The following is a 13,167-nucleotide window of genomic DNA, read 5'->3' on the forward strand; positions in this document are numbered from 1 at the left end:
TCTTGCATGACAATACAACATAATAATGAAGTTCGTTATCTAAACATGTTCTTACAACACTAGGTAGACATGCTGACACGACTTCTAAACCGAGTCTCACTGCTACAACTTTCTCTCGGAGCTAACCATGCCTCTTCTGACTTGATCCTGCCCCACCTGTTGCCAAGTACACATACAAAACAAAGCAACAGCCGGATAACCGGTGAGAACGAAATCCCCAGTAAAAGCAACATAACAATTAATACAACAATCAACATGCTTTCAATACAACAATTAAATTAATAACAACATAATGAATGCATGTCTTTTAAACCGGGATATCAATCTGATAAACGAGGGATTGCTGTTGTGCTTTTGGGATCCCGAGGATAAGATCACGTACAACTCACCGACTCTCCCAATCGAGGTGGTGCCACGTATCTCACTCCTCTAGACTTTGAGCAACTATAATGAGTATGCTAGCACTAGGCGAAACGACTACGACCTAGACCACTCAATCATAGTTCCCAAATGTCTAAACAAAAAGGGCGGTTCTGCCCGCTGAAAACAACATTGGTTCAAGATGAATGCATAACATAAAAATAACACATAAGTCATTTAACAAAAGCCAATACAATCAAACAATACACAAGTTCCTCATGCTAGAACAAGTGTAAATGCAAGTATATGATTTCAAAGGGAAAACTCGAGAACCACAGTCCCGAGTATGCTATCCCACTACGACGACTGCTTTTACCTTTCAATGCAGTAGCTTCCAACTCTGGATACGATACAAAAGAGACTGTATCAACAACTATACAATCTAACAACAACAAGGCAACGGTTCAAGGAAATTCTCTATACCGTTCTTTGTTCAAATCGCGGAAATGATCAAACAGCTGCTAACTCTGGGCTTGATACCTCCAAACGAATCTCTACGGAGACAAATGAATGATCAATAACCAAGATCAACTTAAGCCAAGTTCCAACAACTCAAAAACGGTTCCAAATCCTCAAAACTCAAACCGACGGCATAACGGCTATAAACTGAACAAACCGACAACGCAGACAGCAGTTCAATAGCGATATCAACTCAATTCAATGCTAATACAACAACAACAAGACAAACCCAACAAATCTCAAAACTCACATTTTCGAAAATAGCTTCCAAAAATCATAACAATTCCGAACGTCGCTCTAATTCAAAACCGACAGATAATAAACGATCAGAACTCCGCCAAGAACAACATACTAGAATCTAAATCGATTCTAACAACCTCCGAAAATCAAAACATATCCGATCGGAGAAATACTTACGGTATAACGGAGCTCTCACTGCTGTGATCACTAATCTGCCTTCAGAATTAATTTCCAACGGACGGATCGAGTTCGGACTGGATTTTGAAAGCTTGAAAGCTTAAGGAGGCGTCTTCAATGGTGGAGAACCGATGGAGGAGATGAATGTTGGAGAACGCGGCGATCAGATCAATTAGAATTGATACCCGGTGCAGCGGAAGTTTAAAATTTTTGTATGGAACGATTCCATAATAGGTATCAACCTTACGATTAAATTGTGTGTGTGTAAAAATTAAATAACGATTATAAATTTTTACCTCAATCTCGAATCGAGATTTTGGACACCAACAGATTGCTCTGCTCTTGTTGTATATCCCTGGAACTGATGGACGAACTGTTCTTCAATCAGGTCCACGAACGGATATTTAATCCCTCTGATAGATTGCACTAGAAAATCTATCAGAAGTTTCTACGAAGAGATTAACGAATTTGATCCATTAAACCAGACTGCAATTCAAAATTCACAGACTGGATTTTACCGAGCAGAGGGGAGAGGGGGTCGGACACTTCAGAGAGAAAAATAGGGTTTTTTCGAAAATTGTGACCTTGTTGTGTATAATTTCTGTACTGCAATAACTTATTTATAATGTAGGCCACTAACAGCTTAGGGCCCATTAGTCATAAGTTCAAGCCCGACAAGCAAAGCCCGCATGTTCAGAAATTAATATAAAATTCATCGTGACTCCGATTGATAAACCGATTTCACCAATGTGCACAGAAACCATTTCTGCACCTTTTAAAGTCAAGATAAATTTTTCTGAATCCGAATTCAGTGGTTTCCAAAAATGTCCATCCCTATGTCATTTTAGGAAATCTTAATCCTCTACTCATAATTAAGAAGTCCAACTTCTTTGTTCATTAAATTTAACTCTTTAAATTTAACTATCTCAACGGGGATTAAAAATCCATTACACTGTGTGACCCTCAATGGTTCAGGGATACAGCTAGCCGTGGGCTCACAACTCCTTGTGACTCGGAACAACAATTTCCGACTTGCCCATCGAATCATGGTAAGAGCGTCTAGCAACATCGCCCCATGATTCCCTAGGTATCACTGATAGTGCCTACAAGAACCAATAGATTTTGGTTAGCGTACAGTACGGTCCCTTCATCCATATATCCCGATCGAATCAACAACCATTGGTATATCGAGAGTCGTTCGAGATTCGATAACTATGCAATACATCTTGAAGATCAAATAGTGACATCGCATGTGCTACTAAGAAACCATTTCTTAAACCACATCATGTACTCTGGCCAGAGATTCGTCACACTAATATCTCCTCAGATCGCATAGGATATCCACACTTGCAAGTATGTGGTGAATCCTTGACAACAAAGCATCGACTCCTATATGTGTTGTAACTGTACCCAATCCCGACACCTGATGACCCCAATAGAGTCGGTAAACGATTCAAAGCACAGTACTAGCATATAGAGTCTCAATGATGTTTCAAGTAGTAAGGACTAATGGTGTACAACCAAAACCGCGGACTATATCCACTCGATAAGTAATAACCACTTGAAAAGTCCGGATAGGGTAGTTCGATCATTCATCGTATGAATATCCATTTGCATGCTTCGAACATCTCTATGTTCCTTACCAATGAAACGTGGTACTCTGCATCGCAAATGCTAGTCTCAAACTCGAGCGATCCTTATCCTTATTATCGGACGGCTCAATCGACTAAGAACAGTTTAGAATATACAGTGACTATAAGATGTGTTTCATGATAGACATCTCCATGTTCTACCAAATCTTACATACACTATAGTATATTCAAGGTCTTTATCAAAACAACAATAGTATATCACAATATAACAATATGAAGAAAGATAAAGTCATTGCCATTAATAAAAGTGTAAATTATATTAAACAAAAGATTGTTTATACAAAGAGTCATCAAAGCCCTTAGCCACAAGTTGGCTCACTGGGCACCCACTCTTTCAATCTCCCACTTGCCCTAAAGCCAACTAGTCATACTGCGTAGACCCATTGCTTCGCGATGTTTGTCAAATAATGGTCCTGGCAAGGGCTTAGTAAGTGGATCAGCGATATTGTCTGCAGAGGCCACTCTTTCGACAGTGATGTCTCCTCTTTCCACAATCTCCCGGATGATGTGGTATTTCCTCAGTACGTGTTTGGATCTTTGATGAGACCTTGGTTCCTTTGCCTGAGCAACGGCACCCGTGTTGTCACAGTACACCGGGACTGGACCAACAACTTCAGGAATGACGCCCAACTCTTGGACGAAATTCCTCATCAAAACGGCCTCTTTAGCAGCAGCTGATGCTGCAATGTATTCTGCTTCAGTGGTGGAATCCGCTGTGGTGTCCTGCTTGGAACTCTTCCAAGAGACAGCACCGCCATTGAGCATGAACACAAATCCAGAGGTTGACTTCGAGTCATCCACATCACTTTGGAAGCTAGAGTCGGTATAGCCTTCCAATTTTAGTTCTCTTCCTCCATATACCATGAACATATTCTTAGTCCTTCGTAAGTACTTAAGAATGTCCTTCACGGCTTTCCAATGCATTTGACCGGGATTAGCTTGATATCTGCTCGTGACACTCAGAGCAAATGTTACATCCGGTCTGGTAGATATCATCCCATACATGATACTACCTATGGCTGACGCATATGGTACATGTGTCATTTTCTCTATCTCTTCATCAGTCTTGGGACACATAGACTTGGATAGAGAAACTCCATGACACATGGGTAGATGTCCTCTCTTGGACCCATCCATTGAAAACCGTTTCAATATGGTGTCGATGTAGGTTGATTGAGTGAGTCCTATCATTCTCTTAGATCTATCTCTATAGATCTGTATCCCAAGAATATAGGAGGCCTCACCCAAATCCTTCATCGAGAATCTACCTGATAACCATATCTTTGTTGACTGCAACATCCCTACATCATTCCCAATGAGTAGGATGTCATCAACATAAAGTACTAAGAATGTCACACCATCCTTAACTACTTTCTTGTACACGCATGGTTCCTCCGGATTCTTGATGAAACCAAAATCTTTTATTGTTTCATCAAATTTCTGGTTCCAACTTCTTGATGCTTGTTTTAGACCATAAATTGATCTTTGAAGCTTGCATACCTTATGCTCGCTTCCCATGGATGTGTACCCCTCAGGCTGCTTCATATAGATTTCTTCCTTAATGTCTCCATTAAGAAAAGCAGTCTTCACATCCATTTGCCATATCTCATAGTCATACCATGCAGCTATGGCAATAAGGATTCTTATGGACTTGAACATTGCAACTGGTGAAAAGGTTTCATCATAGTCAACTCCTTGTCTTTGAGTATAACCTTTTGCCACCAATCGTGCCTTGTAGGACAATACCTTACCATCAGGCCCAAGCTTTCTCTTGTAGATCCATTTACACCCTATTGGAACAATTACATCGGGAGGATCTACTAAAGACCAAACTTGGTTTGTATGCATCGAATCTATTTCCGACTGCATAGCTTCAAGCCATAAATTTGAATCCGCATCAGAAATTGCTTCCTTGAAGTTTCTTGGATCACATCCAACATCGGGTTCATCTTGATCCCCTTCAAGAAGAAGACCATATCGAATAGGAGGTCTAGAAGTCCTCTCGGATCTTCTAGGTACAGGCGTGTCTATCAATGGTTCCTGAGGTGTAGGATCGTTATTTTGTATTTCGGGTTCTTCTCGAATTTCTTCGAGTTCCATCATCTCGCATTTCTTATCCAATAAGAACTCCTTCTCCAAGAAGGTGGCATTCCTTAAAACAAACACCTTTGTTTCAGCAGGATAATAGAAATAATATCCGATTGAATTCTTCGGATACCCTACAAAATAACATAAGCTGGATCGACTATCCAACTTATCTCCCACTGTCCGCTTCACGTAAGCAGGACATCCCCAAATCCTCAAGTACGAATACTTAGGAGCTTTGCCATTCCATAACTCGTATGGTGTTTTGTCCACTGCTTTAGTGTGGACGTTGTTCAACAACAATACCGTCGTTTCAAGCGCATAGCCCCAAAACGAAGGTGGAAGCTCAGTGAAGCTCATCATGGACCGAACCATGTCCAACAAAGTTCGATTACGACGCTCCGATACACCATTAAGCTGGGGTGTCATAGGAGGAGTCCACTGATAGAGAATCCCATTCTCTTTTAGATAGTCCAAAAACTCGGTACTTAAGTATTCTCCACCTCGATCCAATCGAAGTGCTTTAATACTTTTACCTAGCTTGTTTTCTACTTCAGCCTTGAATTCTTTGAACTTTTCAAATGCTTCAGACTTATATTTCATTAAATATAAATACCCATACCTCGAATAATCATCAGTAAAGGTAATGAAGTAGGTGTGGCCATATTGAGTACCAACTCTAAATGGACCACAAACATCTGTATGGATCAAATCCAACAGATTTTGACTACGCTCAGGTTTCCCCTTAAAAGGAGATTTAGTCATTTTTCCTTTCAGGCAGGATTCACAAGTAGGTAGAGAGTTAATATCAGACATATCAAACATGCCCTCTCCCACTAGCTTGTTCATCCTCCTTGAGGAAATATGACCTAGCCTAGCGTGCCAAAAGTTTGCCGGGTTTTGGCTTTCGATTTTCCTTTTGTTTTTTGTTGCCGGTTTATCAACATAATTTATTGGAACGTCTTTTAGTTTTAAGTTGTATACATCATTTTCAAGTTGTCCATTTCCAATTAAACATTCATTCTTGTAAATATTGCAAATCCCATTCACAAAATTGCAAGAATAACCATCTCTATCAAGCATAGAAACAGAAATAATGTTTTTAATCAAATCCGGAACAAATAAAACATCTCTTAAAAGCAACTTAAAACCGTTCTGCAAAATTAAATAAACATCTCCCACGGCTTTAGATTCAACTCTGGAACCATTTCTGAGCCTCAGCTGGGTCTCACCCATTCTAAGCCTGTGACTTCTTGTCATTACCTGCAAATCATTGCAAATGTGAGATCCACATCCGGTATCCAATACCCAAGAAGTAGAATTAAGTGAAACATTTATTTCAATATAGAACATACCCTTCGCAGTTCGCAACTGCTCTAGATATTCCTTGCAGTTACGCTTCCAATGACCGGGCTTCTTGCAGTAATGGCAAACATCCTTGGATTTTTCCATGTTTGAAGCCTTTGTCTTGTACTTCTTCTTGGGTTCGATTTTCTTGGGTGGGGCAGAACGTTTCTTACCCTTTGTACTTGGCCCCTTCTTAGCAGAAGAAGAGGAGCCCACCAAGAAAGCCGGTTTATCCTTCTTTAATGTGGATTCATATGTCACAAGCATATTGACCATCTCTTCAAGGGAGGCCTCTATCTTGTTCATATTGAAATTCACCACAAATCCGTCAAACGAAGAAGGAAGAGACAGAAGTAGTAAGTCCACGTTGAGTTCATGCTCCAACACCAAATCAAGGGTTACAAACTTCTGTATGAGCCAAATCACTCGTACCCCATGATCACGGACCGAAGTCCCTTCACGCATGCGACACGTCATTAGCTCCTTTACAGTAGCGAACCTTTCAGCCCTCGATTGAGCCCCAAAAAGTTCCTTGAGTTGTACGTGAATGTCAGCAGCATTCACGGTGTCCTCAAATCGCCTCTGGAGTTCATCAGACATCGAGGCTTGCATATAGCATTTGGTCTTGATATCATGGTCCCACCATGTATCAAGTTTGGCTAACTCTTCCGAACTTACGTCAGCTGGTGCTTCCTTCGGAGGAGATTTTTCTAACACGTAGAGCATCTTCTCCGAAGTCAAGACAATCTTCAACTTACGGAACCATTCCGTATAGTTTGCGCCAGTCAACTTATTTTGTTCGAGGATCGAGAAAAGTGGATTACGCGAATTCATCTTATGAAATACTGAAAAGAAACAGACAAATATCAGTGATTGTTTAAGCAATTTACTAAGACATAAAATAGGCGAAATTTATTTTATGAATCTCACTCCCACTATTTTAACGGTTTCACTACCCTCTAGTGAAAACGCGAAACTGTTTTCCTTAGTGAGAACATGGAGTCCAATTGACAAAATATGGTCCCGAATAATATCAGCCAACCATAATTTTCGAAAGGTAGAGCCCAATTGCTTCCAAAGCAACCTCCATGTTTTTACCTCATGTCCAATAAGGGCCCAATAATATGACGCCGTTTATTGTGACATGTCAAGATGACCCATCAATATTAAGTTGTGATGGACGGTCGCCATGTGGATCCCCCAATAATATGAGCCGATCCCATGGGAGTTCCACCCAACTTACAACATGTGTCGATCCAATGTACAGCTTTCCGACGAACGGGCCCCCCCAATAATATGAGCCGGACCGTATCCGCGGGTAGCATCTCATACATTGATCGTTGATGGAAGGTAGGAACATTTAAACAAATTTAAATTTCCTTTATTTATCTTGATATCAATTTTAAATCATATTTAAAATGAGGGATTTTAATTATAAAAATTTGTCTCATCATTTTTAAAATTTTGTATGCTTGTCGGATTTACACAATTTTGTCTAAAACATGCATACAACTATAATATCACATATTATATAGGATGATCGATTCCATTTCTAATCGACCCGTGGTTTCCAATCACGAGTCTTAGTCCAATCCTAGGTAATATGCAGCATGCAATGCAATCCTATTACATTGAGCTTCCAATTTACATTTCTTCTGTCTTTATTGTCTGCTGGGCCCACCACCGTCTTCAAATCTTCATCTCCCACTAAATCTAATGTATTTACAATAAATAACAATGACAAGTAGGGGATACAATTTTAAGGGGTGGGAACGGGCCATAAACCAAGCCCACTTTTATTACATATGACATTCATATTGGGCCATAAACCAGGCCCATTAATAAATCCAACAACAATAAAAACAAATGTAAATTCCTAACATACACCTACAAAATTGGTCATGGCAATCGATAATCCTTATCCAATAACATTTAATTCAAAATTAATTTATTGGATAACATGCAATGGCAATTTAAATTTAAAAGGATAAAATCATATTTCATACATAAAATCTTATTTTATATACAAAATCATATTTTATCTTTTTATCAAATAAAATCATATTTTATCTATAAAATCCAATTTTATACATAAAATCATATTTTACTCAATATATCCATAAGATCATATCTTATCATCAATTGTACCAAAAATAATTAATTTCAAAATTCAATTTAACGGATAAAATATTTAAATTTTCCAAAAATTCAAATTTATCCCAAAATCAATTTTAAAATTTTCGGACTCGAACAATTCGATCCGACGCCTCGTGGACCAATCAAAAACAATTTCGATCGGACCAAAAATAGAATTTTAACATATTAAAATTTAATTTAAAAATTAAAAAATTAATTTTTCCCGCGGGCCGCCCGGGACATTCCCGGGCAGCCCGCACCCTAATGGGGTGGGGCCGGGCAGCGCCGTGCGCTGCCCGGGGCAGCGACCATCGCTGCCCCCCCCGGACAGCGATCCAATCGCTGCCCAGGTTTTTGCCCGGAAATTTTTTTTTATTATTATTTTTAAAATATTTATTTTGTTTCAAAAACCGAGGCTTAAAAATTTTTGTACAATCGATTAATTTAATCGCTTGATCTGAGCAACCTGGCTCTGATACCACTGTTGGAGAACGCGGCGATCAGATCAATTAGAATTGATACCCGATGCAGCGGAAGTTTAAAATTTTTGTATGGAACGATTCCATAATAGGTATCAACCTTACAATTAAATTGTGTGTGTGTAAAAATTAAATAACGATTATAAATTTTTACCTCAATCTCGAATCGAGATTTTGGACCCCAACAGATTGCTCTGCTCTTGTTGTATATCCCTGGAACTGATGGACGAACTGTTCTTCAATCAGGTCCACGAACGGATATTTAATCCCTCTGATAAATTGCACTAGAAAATCTATCAGAAGTTTCTACGAAGAGATTAACGAATTTGATCCATTAAACCAGACTGCAATTCAAAATTCACAGACTGGATTTTACCGAGCAGAGGGGAGAGGGGGTCGGACACTTCAGAGAGAAAAATAGGGTTTTTTCGAAAATTGTGACCTTGTTGTGTATAATTTCTGTACTGCAATAACTTATTTATAATGTAGGCCACTAACAGCTTAGGGCCCATTAGTCATAAGTTCAAGCCCGACAAGCAAAGCCCGCATGTTCAGAAATTAATATAAAATTCATCGTGACTCCGATTGATAAACCGATTTCACCAATGTGCACAGAAACCATTTCTGCACCTTTTAAAGTCAAGATAAATTTTTCTGAATCCGAATTCAGTGGTTTCCAAAAATGTCCATCCCTATGTCATTTTAGGAAATCTTAATCCTCTACTCATAATTAAGAAGTCCAACTTCTTTGTTCATTAAATTTAACTCTTTAAATTTAACTATCTCAACGGGGATTAAAAATCCATTACACTGTGTGACCCTCAATGGTTCAGGGATACAGCTAGCCGTGGGCTCACAACTCCTTGTGACTCGGAACAACAATTTCCGACTTGCCCATCGAATCATGGTAAGAGCGTCTAGCAACATCGCCCCATGATTCCCTAGGAATCACTGATAGTGCCTACAAGAACCAATAGATTTTGGTTAGCGTACAGTATGGTCCCTTCATCCATATATCCCGATCGAATCAACAACCATTGGTATATCGAGAGTCGTTCGAGATTCGATAACTATGCAATACATCTTGAAGATCAAATAGTGACATCGCATGTGCTACTAAGAAACCATTTCTTAAACCACATCATGTACTCTGGCCAGAGATTCGTCACACTAATATCTCCTCAGATCGCATAGGATATCCACACTTGCAAGTATGTGGTGAATCCTTGACAACAAAGCATCGACTCCTATATGTGTTGTAACTGTACCCAATCCCGACACCTGATGACCCCAATAGAGTCGGTAAACGATTCAAAGCACAGTACTAGCATATAGAGTCTCAATGATGTTTCAAGTAGTAAGGACTAATGGTGTACAACCAAAACCGCGGACTATATCCACTCGATAAGTAATAACCACTTGAAAAGTCCGGATAGGGTAGTTCGATCATTCATCGTATGAATATCCATTTGCATGCTTCGAACATCTCTATGTTCCTTACCAATGAAACGTGGTACTCTGCATCGCAAATGCTAGTCTCAAACTCGAGCGATCCTTATCCTTATTATCGGACGGCTCAATCGACTAAGAACAGTTTAGAATATACAGTGACTATAAGATGTGTTTCATGATAGACATCTCCATGTTCTACCAAATCTTACATACACTATAGTATATTCAAGGTCTTTATCAAAACAACAATAGTATATCACAATATAACAATATGAAGAAAGATAAAGTCATTGCCATTAATAAAAGTGTAAATTATATTAAACAAAAGATTGTTTATACAAAGAGTCATCAAAGCCCTTAGCCACAAGTTGGCTCACTGGGCACTCACTCTTTCAATCTCCCACTTGCCCTAAAGCCAACTAGTCATACTGCGTAGACCCATTGCTTCGCGATATTTGTCAAATAATGGTCCTGGCAAGGGCTTAGTAAGTGGATCAGCGATATTGTCTGCAGAGGCCACTCTTTCGACAGTGATGTCTCCTCTTTCCACAATCTCCCGGATGATGTGGTATTTCCTCAGTACGTGTTTGGATCTTTGATGAGACCTTGGTTCCTTTGCCTGAGCAACGGCACCCGTGTTGTCACAGTACACCGGGACTGGACCAACAACTTCAGGAATGACGCCCAACTCTTGGACGAAATTCCTCATCAAAACGGCCTCTTTAGCAGCAGCTGATGCTGCAATGTATTCTGCTTCAGTGGTGGAATCCGCTGTGGTGTCCTGCTTGGAACTCTTCCAAGAGACAGCACCGCCATTGAGCATGAACACAAATCCAGAGGTTGACTTTGAGTCATCCACATCACTTTGGAAGCTAGAGTCGGTATAGCCTTCCAATTTTAGTTCTCTTCCTCCATATACCATGAACATATTCTTAGTCCTTCGTAAGTACTTAAGAATGTCCTTCACGGCTTTCCAATGCATTTGACCGGGATTAGCTTGATATCTGCTCGTGACACTCAGAGCAAATGTTACATCCGGTCTGGTAGATATCATCCCATACATGATACTACCTATGGCTGACGCATATGGTACATGTGTCATTTTCTCTATCTCTTCATCAGTCTTGGGACACATAGACTTGGATAGAGAAACTCCATGACACATGGGTAGATGTCCTCTCTTGGACCCATCCATTGAAAACCGTTTCAATATGGTGTCGATGTAGGTTGATTGAGTGAGTCCTATCATTCTCTTAGATCTATCTCTATAGATCTGTATCCCAAGAATATAGGATGCCTCACCCAAATCCTTCATCGAGAATCTACCTGATAACCATATCTTTGTTGACTGCAACATCCCTACATCATTCCCAATGAGTAGGATGTCATCAACATAAAGTACTAAGAATGTCACACCATCCTTAACTACTTTCTTGTACACGCATGGTTCCTCCGGATTCTTGATGAAACCAAAATATTTTATTGTTTCATCAAATTTCTGGTTCCAACTTCTTGATGCTTGTTTTAGACCATAAATTGATCTTTGAAGCTTGCATACCTTATGCTCGCTTCCCATGGATGTGTACCCCTCAGGCTGCTTCATATAGATTTCTTCCTTAATGTCTCCATTAAGAAAAGCAGTCTTCACATCCATTTGCCATATCTCATAGTCATACCATGCAGCTATGGCAATAAGGATTCTTATGGACTTGAACATTGCAACTGGTGAAAAGGTTTCATCATAGTCAACTCCTTGTCTTTGAGTATAACCTTTTGCCACCAATCGTGCCTTGTAGGACAATACCTTACCATCAGGCCCAAGCTTTCTCTTGTAGATCCATTTACACCCTATTGGAACAATTACATCGGGAGGATCTACTAAAGACCAAACTTGGTTTGTATGCATCGAATCTATTTCCGACTGCATAGCTTCAAGCCATAAATTTGAATCCGCATCAGAAATTGCTTCCTTGAAGTTTCTTGGATCACATCCAACATCGGGTTCATCTTGATCCCCTTCAAGAAGAAGACCATATCGAATAGGAGGTCTAGAAGTCCTCTCGGATCTTCTAGGTACAGGCGTGTCTATCAATGGTTCCTGAGGTGTAGGATCGTTATTTTGTATTTCGGGTTCTTCTCGAATTTCTTCGAGTTCCATCATCTCGCATTTCTTATCCAATAAGAACTCCTTCTCCAAGAAGGTGGCATTCCTTGAAACAAACACCTTTGTTTCAGCAGGATAATAGAAATAATATCCGATTGAATTCTTCGGATACCCTACAAAATAACATAAGCTGGATCGACTATCCAACTTATCTCCCACTGTCCGCTTCACGTAAGCAGGACATCCCCAAATCCTCAAGTACGAATACTTAGGAGCTTTGCCATTCCATAACTCGTATGGTGTTTTGTCCACTGCTTTAGTGTGGACGTTGTTCAACAACAATACCGTCGTTTCAAGCGCATAGCCCCAAAACGAAGGTGGAAGCTCAGTGAAGCTCATCATGGACCGAACCATGTCCAACAAAGTTCGATTACGACGCTCCGATACACCATTAAGCTGGGGTGTCATAGGAGGAGTCCACTGATAGAGAATCCCATTCTCTTTTAGATAGTCCAAAAACTCGATACTTAAGTATTCTCCACCTCGATCCAATCGAAGTGCTTTAATACTTTTACCTAGCTTGTTTTCTACTTCAGCCTTGAATTCTTTGAACTTT

The sequence above is a fragment of the Henckelia pumila genome, chromosome 2 (genome assembly GCF_033568475.1).
Source record: "Henckelia pumila isolate YLH828 chromosome 2, ASM3356847v2, whole genome shotgun sequence".
In the NCBI taxonomy this organism is placed as follows: domain Eukaryota; kingdom Viridiplantae; phylum Streptophyta; class Magnoliopsida; order Lamiales; family Gesneriaceae; genus Henckelia; species Henckelia pumila.